Genomic DNA, 14864 nt, shown 5'->3' with positions numbered 1-14864 from the left:
TCTGGTCCAAATTGCCAATACACTGACCAGGGGGTAGAAAAGAAATACTGAATTTGGTCCTCACTAATATGGGGGCATGTTGCACACCCCTTAGTGTGATTTCTTCTCTGGTAAGGTCAGACCACAAAACGGTCTCCTTTGAAGTAAAAATAAAGCCTGGAACCCCATCTAACCCTGGGATGCTCAAGAACTACTCTAAGGCTAACTTCCTACAATTAGTAATAACATGGCAACATTTTAAGCCCCCATAAACCCTTAGAATAATGCTGCCTACAAGGAAACCCTATACAAGTATATTAATAGTTGCATAGAGGCAGTTGTACCCACCAGGATTGAGTACAGAATTAACTCAAAAAACAAATTACCCTAGTGGAATCACAGCATTAACAGGCTATATAACAGAAGGAAGAAAATCATAGCAAAATTTAGAAGATTTAGCACCCAGCAGGATAAAAGCACTCTCATCAAACTAAACAAACAACTCAGAGGACAAATTAAGTCTATCAACGCCAAATCTGTAGTAAATTTGGCCTCACAGGCTAAGGACAACCACAAGTTATTCTTTAGCTATGTCTGCAACCTCAAAGGCAAAACACAATTGTGTGCCTAGGTTGTTGTTATATAGCCACCTATACTGAGCCAAAAAATATAGCAAATTTACTGGCAAACAAATTAATCTCTAATATTAGCCTGTCTCCCCCTCAACTTCCCCTTAGGAAATATCATCAAATGTAACTCCCCTTACTGTCACTAGGGAACAGGTCCTTAATGTTTTGTCTAGGGCTAAGACCACTGCATCAGTGGGTACAGATAATATCCCCGGATGGCTTCTAAATAGCATGAAACATGACCTACCAGGCTGTCTGAAATTGCTAATTTAACTGTAGCCTCCAAACAGGCTTAGTGCCTCATGAATGGAGAGCAGCAAGAGTCATCCCTCTGCACAAAGGTGAGCCATCTAAAAACCCTGGAACATACAGACCCAAAAGTCTCACTAGTTTCATATGTAAAGCATTGGAAAGAATGACCATTGAAATGATTAATAATGATCCAGTCTGGTTTTGTCAAAGGCATGTCATGCCTACTCAACTGGTGGACTTCTTTGAGAAGGTTACCAAAGCAATGGAGGAGGACAAAATGGTTAACACTGCCTACTGTGGCCTGACCAAGGTATTTGACATGGTACATCACTCAGGCATTGCTGGTAAACTCAAGAGGTTAGGTATAAACCTTATGTCACCCAGGGAATAGCCAGCTGGCTCACAGACAGGACCCGGAAGTTAGAACTGGGTAATCCACCACTACAAAGAGAACAGTCACACATGGAGTCCCTCAGGGATTGGCAAGGCTAAGACCACTCCTTTTTAACATTTACTTCTCTAGAGTCATGGCCAATGTCAAGGGCCTCTGGCTGACTAAATTTGCAGTTGATTCCAAATTAGGAGCAGTTATAGAATTCCCCACTGACACTAATGTTCTCCAGGAAGGGCTGATACAGACAAATAACTTATGTCAGAGTGATGGACTAAAACTAAATGCTAAGAAATGCATAATAGTATACTTTGGGAAGTCATCCACCCCTGGTAACTATCATTTTGACAACATACCCCTAGAACTGACCCACTAGTCAAGGAGTTGGGGACACACATATATAGTAATCTGGCCTTTGGCCATAATATGTCTACTGTAGTGAGGAACTAATTCTATATTTTGCAAAAAAAAAAAAAAAGGTATGGCTTCTAAGTCCAAGAAAGTCATCATTCCACTGCATTTAGCATTCATAAGACCTATCACTGAGTACAATACCTCTTTTGGTATGTACTTAATCAAGCACATCCAACAACTAGAACATTCACAGAGGTTCATCGCTAAAAGAATACAAGGCATAAGTAACATGTCCTATGCAGACCACCTCAAAGTCCTATCCATGTATTCTGTCTCCTGCAAGCTGTTGAGGGGGAGATCTATGCCTGGCAGAGAAGGCATTGTCAGTCCCCACCCTGATGGACATCTTGCATATCTGCAAAGCAAACAACACCAGAATTACTGATTCTAAAGAGTTAAACTTTGCCTGTGATATAAATAGGACTTCCTGGAGAGACAGGTATATATCTGAGAGACTACCGCTTCGCTGGAACAGGCTCCCTATCCATGTAAAGCAGAGCTCCTCCCTAACCAAATTCAAGTCTAACTTGGACAATTGGATGAGGAACAGGAAATTTATCCTTGGTTTGGCACCTATGCCCCTAATAGACACAGGCAGCCTGTAAATGGTTCATCTCTCAGGCTTCTGCTTGTAAATGTTTTATCTCCCAAGTCCCTGCTTACAGTTATTAACTCATTATATCCAAGTGATGCTTCCAGGTGCATCTGCAGTTAACTCCTACTGACGCCTCTAGACGTCAAATATTGTTTATTAATATTTGCATCAATAATTCAAAAACCACGATATGTACAAGGTTTTAAAAGATTTCATCTTAAAGCCTACATAATGGCAAACTCAACTGCATTAATATTTGACCTCTGTTTAGTGCAGGTAAAGAGATATTAACTATTGTTTTTATGATATTAGTTTATATAGATATAATTTTCACATTTTTCTAAATATCTCAACAACCAAGTAACACAGACAAAACTCCATAGCCTCATATGAAAGCTCTCTGCTAGATGAATAAAATGCTGCTGATATGTGTGTAACTTAAGTGGTTGCTGAGATATTGTAAGTTGTTTACAAAATATTACAAATGTAATAGTTACTGTGTTTACTGTGACTTATAAAATTCAATTTAAGACCTAGAACCTAAAGAATACTACCCGTATAAAATAGTTTGTTCTGAAGAATTTGCTATTAATACTTTTTTCATAACCCCTACGGTTACAGAGATATGAACATCTGCTTGAAATGTGAGGACATAATTTGATTCTGTCAAAAGGCTTAGGGTCCACCCACTGGAAGTTACAGTGCAAACTTCCTGAGTTCCATTGGAGTGAATAAGTTAAGGGTAACAGAACTTGACAGAGATTTGGGATGCATGGCTGGGCTTAAGAAGGCCATAGTGGTTATTAGTCTAATACACAACAAAACCTATGACTCCTCCAGTCTTTATAAGGATAGCGTTTAAGTGTCAATACATTCATTATATAATTCTATAATTCTTTCAGTATTTCTGAAAATACTATCTATTCAGAAAGCCTGTTATGATCAACAACCCTCTTGTCTTTGAAATAATGCTTCTCTATCTTATTCATCATCCTTCACAAGCTGTTTAACAAATATCGCGAGTCTGTGTCCACATGTTTTGTAATAACTCTGTTTATTTAATGATGCTAATATTGATTCTATGACTTCACTTGAGGTATGGAAACATTTTTTATTGTGCTCTCCACCTCTGTTTGATAAAATTGTATGTTAGGTTCTTTTGTTCTTGATATACCTTCTTTTTTAGACCACACACCACTTCATGCTCTCCTCTGAACTGTCTCTCTTCAGTGTATATTCTTACCTGTGACATCTTCAGAACTATATCTGGTAATACAGTACACAATGTCTATAAAATGGAATGGCGTAGACAGCCTACAGAGTAGCTGTTTTACATTCCATTTTAGAGTTTTTTTGGACATGAATCATGGACTCGAGAGCCTTTTACATTCCTGTAATATATCTTTGAGTCTAAACAATCTAATTCATAATCTAGCAGTGTATTTTTGCCAAGCTGAAATCTGAGTTCTTTGAAAAGTGATTTCTGCGCATTCATATGACCATTAGAGATTAGTGCAATTAATCTATCTGACCATTTTGTCAGCTGCTCATCATAGCTTTTTTAGGTACTTTTCCGTTAATGGGGCAGCAGTCGTCTGCAGACATAAATGTTACCGCGAAATGTACAGGTCAAACTTCCTTTTTTTTCTTGTAGATTTGTTTCTGTGTTTTTGTATTAACTGGTCAAGAGAACCTGGATTATTTATTACAGGTTGAATTAGGGGAATGAGAAACAATAACCGTTGTTTCTACAGACTCTGCGGGTTGTATCATACTGTTAGGTATAGTAGTTGGTAGTGAAAAGAACGAATATAACGGTGCCTGAGCATGCATATTCAACTTTTATTTAACCTGGGTTACATTTAGTTAGATATTCTGGACACATCGATGTATTTAACGGTTTGTTTAACTTTGTAAGAAAGTGAAGAAATGTAAAAAAAAATCACACAATGATACAACTTTACGGATGAAATGCTGTGTTGACAGATGGCATGTAATTTTACTTTGTACTTATTGGAGATTGAAGCAGTCATTTGTGTATTGCGTGTGTGTTTGTGTCAGAGCATGGAGCGATCTAAAATATTATTTTTGAGTGTTAGGGATAGTATGATTTGCTTTGTGTCAACGGTTTGTTCTTTATTTGTATAGCATTAAATGCCTTTTTATTATTGCAGAATAATATATGCTTGTACCTGTGTACATTTTTCGAAGATTGTAAAGATTAGGTCATGCCTCATATATTCAGTCTTTATTTATTTTTATTTTATTTTACATTTGTTGACCGGGCTAGTCTAGCTGAATACAGGTCCATTTTCAGTAGAGGCCCGGGGAGAAAAGCTCCACAAAAAGACAGTACTATAGAACATTTGTTATACAAAAAAGAAATATTTTACAAATGGAAAGTAGTACATAAACTGTTTCATAAGCATAACTAAGAAAATACAACAGGTGAAAAAAATTTTTTTTTTTTTTTAGTTCAGTGGAATTGATAAATAGAGAGTAGAAAAACAATAGTACTGCAGAAACCTAGTAAGATTTGTATGACTAAGAAAAGGTAGAGGGAATGAAAAGTTCAGTCAGGGTTAGTAAAAGGACAGAGCCATTGGGAATTGAGCAGAGTTTTTAGATGCTTCTTGAAAGTGGGTAAAGAAGCAAGTGCAGTAAGTTCACTTGGAAGCTTGTTCCAGATAGGTCCAATACAGTTGGAGAACAAACAGTCCCCAGCTTTGTTGTTGGATTTATAGGAGGCAGCTAGTAGCTTGGTGGCAGAGCGCAAGGAAGAGATGTTTTTATAAGGAGTAATAAGGGCTACTAAGTATTGTGGTATTAGAAGGCTGATAGAAGATTTTGAGGGTGATGGTTAGTTGCTGGAGTCGTATTTGATTTTTGTAATTCCATCCAGCCTAGTTGTTTATGATTAGAGCAATGATGGGTACAAAAAGGGGCTCCTGTCGCAAATCTGGCAGTATTGTTATATGATGTTGCTAGTTTATTGAAATTAGATTTAGATAAGTTTTTATTCTTATTTTTTTTGTTTGAACTGTTCATTTGTCGTAACAGACATTTCAGAATACCGCATGGGGCAGCTTTGCTTGTCCTGCTTGAGCTTACGTATGCTAGTATGACTCCTAAAACTGTTTATTAGGTTTAAAGTGCTTTCATAACAGCTTCCAGCATGCACACAGTCCGACAAAATATGATACAAATTGCTTTACATTTTGTGGTTTACTACCAAAAAATAACAGCTGCAGACCCAAATAAATGCCTCACTCATCTCTATCTCATTAAAAAACATGTTCATCAATGTACACACACACACACACACACACACACACACACACACACACACACACACACACACACACACACACACACACACACACACACACACACATACACACACACACACATATGTATATATATATATATATATAGAGAGAGAGAGAGAGAGGGAGAGAGATAGCTATATACGATGTTATGATAAGTGTAGGTCATAGACCTTTATTGTCTCTAGCGCTTTGACTAAGATAGTACAAAAGCCTTTGAAAAACAGCAACATGTGCTGAAAGTGTCACCTGTAAAGGGGGACAAAGGGCTTTGAGAAATAGGAACATCGGGTGAAAATGGGAACATGTAATTAGGAAGAAATATGCAGGAAGTTTGACCTGCACATTTCGCAGCAACATTTATGTTTGTGGATGACTGCTGCCCTGTTAATGGAAAAAGTACCCCTTTTTATGTTTGCAGCAATATTTTCTCAAAAAGTAATGACTTTATTTTAGAGATGAAATATTGAATTTTGTATTGTTAATTTAACAGTTAACATCAAAATGTATTAGTTTTGTTATAATGAATGATTCTTGCAGTTACCTTATTGATAGGTTAAGTGGTAGGTCGGGTTAGACATGTCTGCTTCACGTACAATGCATTTGGCTGATTTTTCAACTGAATTTTTAAAAATTCAATAAATATTAATGCAAAAGCATAAACAATAAAATGCAGCAAAACAAAATATGTAAATGATGTTTTAGAAACATTATACCACAGCACTGCGGATCAATGATAAGATCTTTGCGTCATAGTTTCAGGGTTCATTCCTGACATCTGGTTGTGTGAAACTTGCATATTCACCTTGTATCTGTGTGGATTTAATCTTAGGAACATTTTAGGAAAATCCTGACTTATAGGATGAAATAATTCTCTCTTGTGATAAGTGAGAAAATCATGAACTGTGAACTGTATTCTTATACCCTACATTTGGAAATACTTCATATATCACACAGAACAAAATCCTGTGTAGTCAGTCTATCTATGTGCTAATTTAGGTTATAGAAATGTTTCCCTCTGAACCTCAAGGGTCCAGGTTAATTGTTTAAATTTCTGCTACAAAAAGTCTTTTGGAAGTTGGCGTGTAGGTTCATAGTTTCATAGGTGTATACTAGGATAAGGACAACTGGGACCTTTGTAAGCATAGCCATGCTACCCAAATGCATCCTACACATTATTGTGCCTTAGAGGTTATTTTAGGGGTGTATGTTAGGCCATGCTTTAACATCTGCCTCTATCCATCAGAGATACAGGTGTCAGACCAGGGATGAATTTCTCATTTCTCATTCACTGGTCCAGGTTACACTTAAATAGGGTTATAAAACAGCTCTGCTTCACATGGATGGGAAACCTATTCCAGAGAAGGTGGATTCTCTGAGATAGACACCCATCTGTCTTACACTTCTGATTTAAGTCACAAGCAAAGTTTAAATTCTTAGATCTAGTAGTTCAGGTACTGTTTATTTTGCAGATCACAGTGGGATCCAAAGATGCCTTGTATGCCAGGTATAAATTGTCTTTCAGCAGTCTGGGGAAACAGAATGTAGAGATAAGGCTTTGAAGTGATCTGCATAGGACAGTGTGTTTATACCCTGTATTCTCTTTGTGCAGGAACTTTGTGGATGTTCTGGTTGTTGCATGTGCCTGGTCAGGTACATACTAAAGGGAGCATTATACTCAGTGATGGTTCTGATGAGGCCTGAGTGCAGTGATACAATGACTTACCTGGACCTAGATGCTATGCCCTTACTTATAAGTTGAGTGACACAGAATGTTTTTTTTACTTCCTTAAACACGTATTGGTCAAAGACTAGATTACTGTCTACATGGGTTCCTAAAACCCTGACCTCTGTGTCTACTTTTAGGGGTCTTTTATCAATGAGATAGTTTCCAAGGAGGGCAAAAGGTGTTATTATGCATTTTTTTTACATTGAGTTTTAAGCTGTGGCTTTGGTAACAGTCATTTGTCTGCTTTAGACCTTCTTGTAAAATTGTAGTATCTTAGGAGACGCCACTCTGTGGAGGTGGTCTTTCAAATCCTAACTTCCTGAGTCCTGTCTTTAAGCCGGATGGCAAACTAGCAAGTTACTTAGGGGTTTAAGGCTAATTATGTGAGTTTTTTACAATGTCCAAATGAGGTAGTATATCAAATGCTTTAGCTAGGTCAAGGTAGGAGTATGAACCATTTTGCCTTCATCCATTGTCTCGGTGACCTTCTCAAAGAAGTCCACCAGGTTCAGTAGACATGACCTCCCTTTAACAAAACCAAACTGGGTTGGGTTCAGTATCTCAAGGTTTCCTATGTCATTGTTAAAAATTTCCATGATAATTCTTTTAATGGCTTTCCATATGATACTAAGACTAATGGGTTTGTAGTTCCCAGGACCTGTTGACAGTCCACCCTTATGCAGATGGGTGACTGTTGCAGTCTTCCATTTGCATAAAACCTGTGTGAAGGCTCTGGTTGAATAGTAACTCCAGTTGTTCCTGTAGATCATATTTTTGACTATTTAAGTGACATCCTGGGATATTATCGGTGTCCATTAAAGCTGTATTCTTGACTTTAAAGAGTAGAGTACATCTAAAACCTGTTCCATACTACTAGTTGGAGGGGGTTATGTGAAGTGGCATTTCCTAGCATGTGGCTGGGAGTGAGAGTGGGATAAAGTCAGAGCTGAATTTGTCAGCCGTAAGATTTGGTATACCTCCTGGTTCCTTGAACATGACTCAATTTACCAACAGTTTGATGCACTGTTGTGTGAGGCCTTTGAGGTTTCGGACATAGCTAAAGAAGACTCTTGGCTTGGGATGCTTTTAACTCAAAATTTGCTTTGTTGGACATAGTGAATTAGTCTTCTTAGCTGTCTATTCAGTTTAATGAGAATGTTTTTTTCCCTGAGGATTCAATAAACTCCATGTAGGCTTAGTGAGCAGCAGTGCTAATTACATATGTATGCATGCACCGCATTTAAATGTAAACAAGCTCAATTTTGTGGTCAACAACAGTGGTGCCCTCCAGAAAACTGTGTAAAGCAACACAAATACCTGCAGACATGTATAACTGTTTACATACAAACTAGGTCTGCGGGATTGTGCCTCAAGCCACAATGACTACCAGGATTTTTAATAAAGAATGTGTATAGTTTCAACACATTACATGAAAGTGTATACAGTATAAAGTAGTGTGGAAACCTGTGTCAGGCATATTGAATACAAGTTGTGCAAATGATCAGTAAGAGTACATTGACTGCATTATAAATACATAGTTAGGGGAAGTGTGCATATTAAAAAGGGACACACAGATGAATTGCAGGAATGAGCACAGGGGAAGAGGACAGGTGAAACATGATAATGGTTGTCTACTCAGAGGCAATCTCTGCTTAACATAGAAGGCCATGTGAAACCCAAATCTGTTGGACATGCTACACTTAAAGAAATCCCAATCCCTCAGAGCCACATGCTCCAAGGATCTAAACCTTGTCATCACGATAAACAAAACATGCTGGAGGGATAGGCTCCTGACCCAGAGACTCACCAGACTCTGGGCTAGATTACCCATACATGTCAAGCAGAGTGCCTCTTTGGTCCTCTTCAAAAGGAACCTTGACAACTGGATGGGAGAAAGGAAATTCACCCCGGGGATCACGTCAGTCACCCTGCTAGACAGGGGTCCAGCGAAGTAAATCGTGTGGGAAAAAATAGCCAGGGAATTGTTATGGCTGGGATTGTATAGGCCCTAGGGCTGACAGCCTAGTACCAACCTATGAACCTATGAACCTATAATGTACAGCAGATGATGGCATGTCAATAAAGACAGTTGTAGCATAAACAGTAATAACATATTAACATGATACAGTATAGACTGCACAGCTATTGCATATTATGTGACTACCACACATGCAGATATATATCAGTGGAGCAGATACTTTGTGATATAAACATCCTGACATGAACCATGGACAAGACATATATCAGGGATGGCATATACAACAGGGATTATGTGTATATTGTGAAGCTGTGCAAAATGAGTTGCCGGAATATGAATGTAATGTCAGCATAAGTCTCAACCAAGCAGGACACATAGTAACAGGCCCATGGACAACAGTAGACAGAAGTATGTACAATCAGGGACAATATCAGAATAATACCACCCATAATCCCATTTCGTCTACATAACATGTGATTGTGACTGATCATAGACGGTTCTGCAAAAACACACTTGTCCAACTATTATGATTTGTCAGCAATCTCTGATGGGAATAAAACACACCTCAATCAAAATGTAATATCTGCTGAAGGTGTTTGGAGGGACACTGTTACACCTCAATTAGAAATAACGACCAATCCTGGCTAGTTGACAGGTGTGCATACCACTTGGTCTACTCTTAGGGATGTGTTGTCCATATTATAATTATTGTGTGTATTTGCGTTCATAATGGAACTTATCCCCCCCCCCCATGAGTTTCCTTCATTTTCCATGTCCCCATGGCTGTGGCATCAATCCATTGTGTGTGTTGACACTGTATGCATTATACCAAAACCACACTTGAATTCAATGATTGTCCACAATTTGCAGTCCTCCACAAAGCTGGTTGGAGAAAGGATGTGTAAGTCAGTTGTGATGTCTGAACTTAAATAATGGAATGGAAGGGGTCTACCACAGAGCCCTGAGGTACGGACCTGGTCACTGGACTCTAGACAGAGGTGACTTCACACACTGCAACACATTTCTCTGTCAAGTATGTGTTCCAGTTGTCTACCCACTTGGTGATGTAAGTGTTTGGCCACTTGTGACGGTTTGCATTGTCATTATGCATGGCCTTGGTAACCTTCTTGAAGACAGTGAACAGATGTAACAGACATGATATAGCCTGAACAAATCAAATGTGGGTTTAGTACACAGTCAGAGTATTATCCGTGTCCTTTTATAGAAGGTTCATGAAGATTCTATGGTTTACCTAACAGGTGAGTAGTCAGAATGGGTGTATAACTCCATACATCAGGTGATGGCCTACCCGAGTCAGAAGGATGCATGTTGCTGTACATCCTTGTGAACATAGGCTATCTCAAGGCTGTGTTGATGCATGGATCCAACTGCATCTAGTAGGGCAGGTTTTATGTAACGTTATGGGCAACCTGTGTGATGCTGTCAAATCATATTGCTTCTGTGTTATTAGCCACAGATGTGTTGCCCTGTTCTGAATAATAACTGAATAATGCTTACATATATACTTTGGCTAATGGGCAGTGGTGACAGGGTGGTGACATGTGAGACAAACTGTCAGCTAGCAGATTGTCATTGTCCTTTGGGTGTGTATGTCTGCTGACATCCACACACAGATCTGTGATTAGTTGTGTATTCCACTTAACATTTCATAGGCATTGGAATAAATGATTTGCAACAAGACCTCCATACAGCCTTGGTCATTCACCACATTCTACATACTGTTGCTATGCACACAGATGTACAACCAATGTCACATACTTACATCACTTGCACAACATATACTTATATGTGTTTCATGAGCAAGCTGTGTTTGTGTGGCCTGATATCATATCAGGACACATTAGAGAGCAGCGGTTTGTGGTTCATGCAGAAAATGTCCTGACACAAATGCTAATAGTCACACAGTGGTGATGCTGACCACCTCAATATTTTTTGGGTGTAGCAACACAAATGCACATACAATGAATTCCACAAAGTTGCAGTTGCATCAAAATGTGTGATACATTGGTCGTGTTTATCACAGCATAACAACCATGTGTATGAGACAAGATTTATGTGACCATTAAATTAATATGAATTGATACTGATGTCAGTCACAGAACATTTAATGATGGTTGCAGACATATGCACACCTGTGCCATACTGCAAGTGTCACTGTGATGGAGGAATGTGAACTGTGTAGAAGGCTGATCTGCTCTAATACAAAACATGTCCTAATATGTGACCAATATACATAACAAGTGCATCATACCATGTCAACAGTTCTCACAAAGCATATTATTACAGCTGTTATAGAAGGAGCATGTACTGCAATGGCATCAATAGCTATAAATACATTAGCACACATCACAGATTGTAAGACCCTTTTGTTGCCGTACTATATAATCACACCTCAATATAGAACATATCAATGATGGCAACATTGACATGTCAACAATTCATAGTTCAGAGGAGATTATTAGGCTAATGGCCAATATCACATGAAATTCTAGCCATTATTATACCCTGTAAAAAACTCTATTGTATATATTGTGGAAGGCAGCAAGCCTATTGTGAGTATGTGTATACTTGTTTGATTGCATTAAATCCTGCCACTGTCCATATGGGGCAGGTGCACCACACTATGACAGAATTAGCAATCACACATGCAGTGGTCTTGAGATGGCTTGCAGAGGCTCATGGAAGGTCTCTGCTTCATGATGTGTGCATGCATATTTGACATGAGGGCATTCACCACACCAATGCAGGAAGGATGTCATATGTCCAGTGGAAAAAGGATGATAGTGGATGCATGGGGCTACATGAAAGGTTTTCCAAGTGGCAGTGCAATGAAGAAGGATTCCAAAGATCATACAATTCCCATAACATACCACCAACCACACACACATCAGTAGACTGGACCTGATTTGAACACTACAGATGTGTAGGTGTAGAATATGAATGCCATACAATGTCACAGTAGCAACACCACACATGGCTGACAGTAACACTGTCACATTGCACTTTATGGAGTATGATACCATCATTGTATGCTGAGGAGAACATTCTGAGAGGAGTGTAGGACATGGATATGGAGTCACATCCCTGTGTAAAATTTTTCAAAAGTGATAGCTGTATGCAAAGACACTCAAGTCACCTGCTGTCAGATTAGAACCCCAATATGTGTAGGTAAACTAGTTTGCAAACATGGTAGTTAATGTTACTGCTGCAGCACCGGTTTGTCTTGAATACTGTCAGAGTGTATGTTATACAAGATGACATAATCATTGTATACTACAACGATATGTTTGGAATAGGGTTTGACATAGCTTTTGACTCATGTATCATTCTAAATATCCCACCATAATGATTTTTGGCTATACACAGTTGACTATAGTGAGAATAGAATCCCTACCTATCTGTTTACACAGCACAGTACTTAACACAAGAGCCACAGCACAAATGTGTCTTTTATAGTGTCCGACATTTTATATCTGATGACATCAACAGTGTCTGGTGAGAAGATGGCAATAGCAGTGTCCCACATGCTGGTGTAAAATGCTCTCTTGAATGTCAAACAAGTGAACACACACACAGGTATACCAATTGACCACAGTGAGAACAGAACCCCTACCACCTAAGTACACCACCTAGATAATGCAGTATTTAACACAAGAGCCACAGCACAAGTCTGGCTTTTACAGTGTCTGACAATACTTTATAACTGATGACATCATTGGTGTTTGGTAAGAAGAAGATGGTAATAGCACTGACATGCTGGTGTAGAATGCTCGCTCAAATGTCAACCAAGTGAACACACACACACACACCAATTTACCACAGTGAGAATAGAACCCCTAGTTATCTATTTACACAGCACAGTACTTAATGTACTCACCATGGAACAAGTCTGCCTTTTACACTGCTGCAGGACAATTCATAGTTGATGACATCACTATTCGATGTTTGAGAATTGATGTTGCAAGACCTGCATTAAATGGATGTGTAGGCATGTACAACCTTTAAAATATTGGTACTCTATAGGATTGCACTGATGACCAAAAAATACCGTTATGCTTTTCTGACTTGACAGAGACACATACCAGTTAGCTGTAATGAGATTAAACCTTCACCTAACTAAGTACACTGACTACAAAGCTTAGTACTTAATGTAAGCACCAGACCAGAAGTCTAACTGTTGCAATGCTGCAGGACAATTTATAGTGGATGACATCAGCACTGAAGTTTGAAAGATGATATTGGGAGGCCTGAATGAAATAGATTTGTAGGGATGTACAAGTGTCAAAATATTGGTACTCCATAGGACTGTACTGATAACTGAAGAAGACATAGTTATGCTCTTTTGACTAGACAGACATATACTCACCAGTTTCCTGCCATGAGATAAGATCCCCTACCTAAGTACACACACTAGAAAACTCAGTACTTAACTCAAGTGCCACGGCACAAGTCTTATTTTTACAAGGTTGCAGGACAATTTATTGTGGATGACATCATCACTGGATATTTCAGAGAAGTGAGATTAGAAACCCTACCTAAGTACACACATTAGAGAACTCAGTACTTAATGCAAGCGCCATGGCACAAATCTTATTTTTACATGGCTGCAGGACAATTTATTGTGGATGACATCATCATTGGATGTTTGATAGAAGGTGTTGGAAGACCTGTCTGAAATGGTTAGTTAGCCATGAACAACTGTCAAGATATTATAGATCTACATGTTACCAGATTGATGAGTGTGCAAAGTGTAGCATTTGCTGTTGTGTTTCCAATATGCAGGCATACATTAAAAATACAGCCTTGCAAACTAAATGCAAACAGCTGTCCACATTACTACAAGTACTGGAAAATTTGAATGTGTATTGTCACTATAAAGAAAACATTTGTTATTTTTTTCTGTAGTGTAGTTTATATACACAGAGAGACCAAGTTTGAATTGCATGGGTGGAGGTAAGAAATTGCTCTAGTATAAATATGTGTTCTTTTCTTTAAAAGTGCCTTTCTTTTGTTGTGTTTTTGCATGTACTTTCATGGGATGAAGACTAAATGGACAGTAAACATAAGTTGTTGTTGTTTGTCTTTCGGCTTTTAGGGGTCGCCACAGTGGGAATCCGGTCCGCTAATGATTTGCAGTAGATTTTCACAAACGCCGAGGTGCCAGCTTGATGTTCAACTTTCAATGAAGGCATGCCCATTTACGCATGTCTTTCAAATGCCACCCAACCATGGGGAGGACATACAGACTCCACACAGAAGGCACTCCCTGCACTCCAGCTGAGAATCGAACGGGAGAACCTCTTGCTGTGAGGCAACAACGCTACAGCTGCAGACAGTAAACATAAGCAATACATGCTATTGTGCAGTTTCCATAGCACACCCCCTGAGCATCTGGTTTGCGTGATTGAAAGCAAAGTGTTTGCTCATGTGAGATACACATTTTTACTGCTTTCCCTGTTTTCCTCATAGTTAAGCAGCAATCAAATCTGAGCCCCATTGCTAAAATGATGAAAGTTCTGAGTATTGAGTGTAAGAACCAGACTTGCAGTT

The sequence above is a fragment of the Protopterus annectens genome, chromosome 2.part1, assembly GCF_019279795.1.
Source record: "Protopterus annectens isolate FY-2018-M chromosome 2.part1, PAN1.0, whole genome shotgun sequence".
NCBI classification, from domain to species: Eukaryota; Metazoa; Chordata; order Ceratodontiformes; family Protopteridae; genus Protopterus; species Protopterus annectens.
This window is presented reverse-complemented; position numbering follows the sequence as displayed.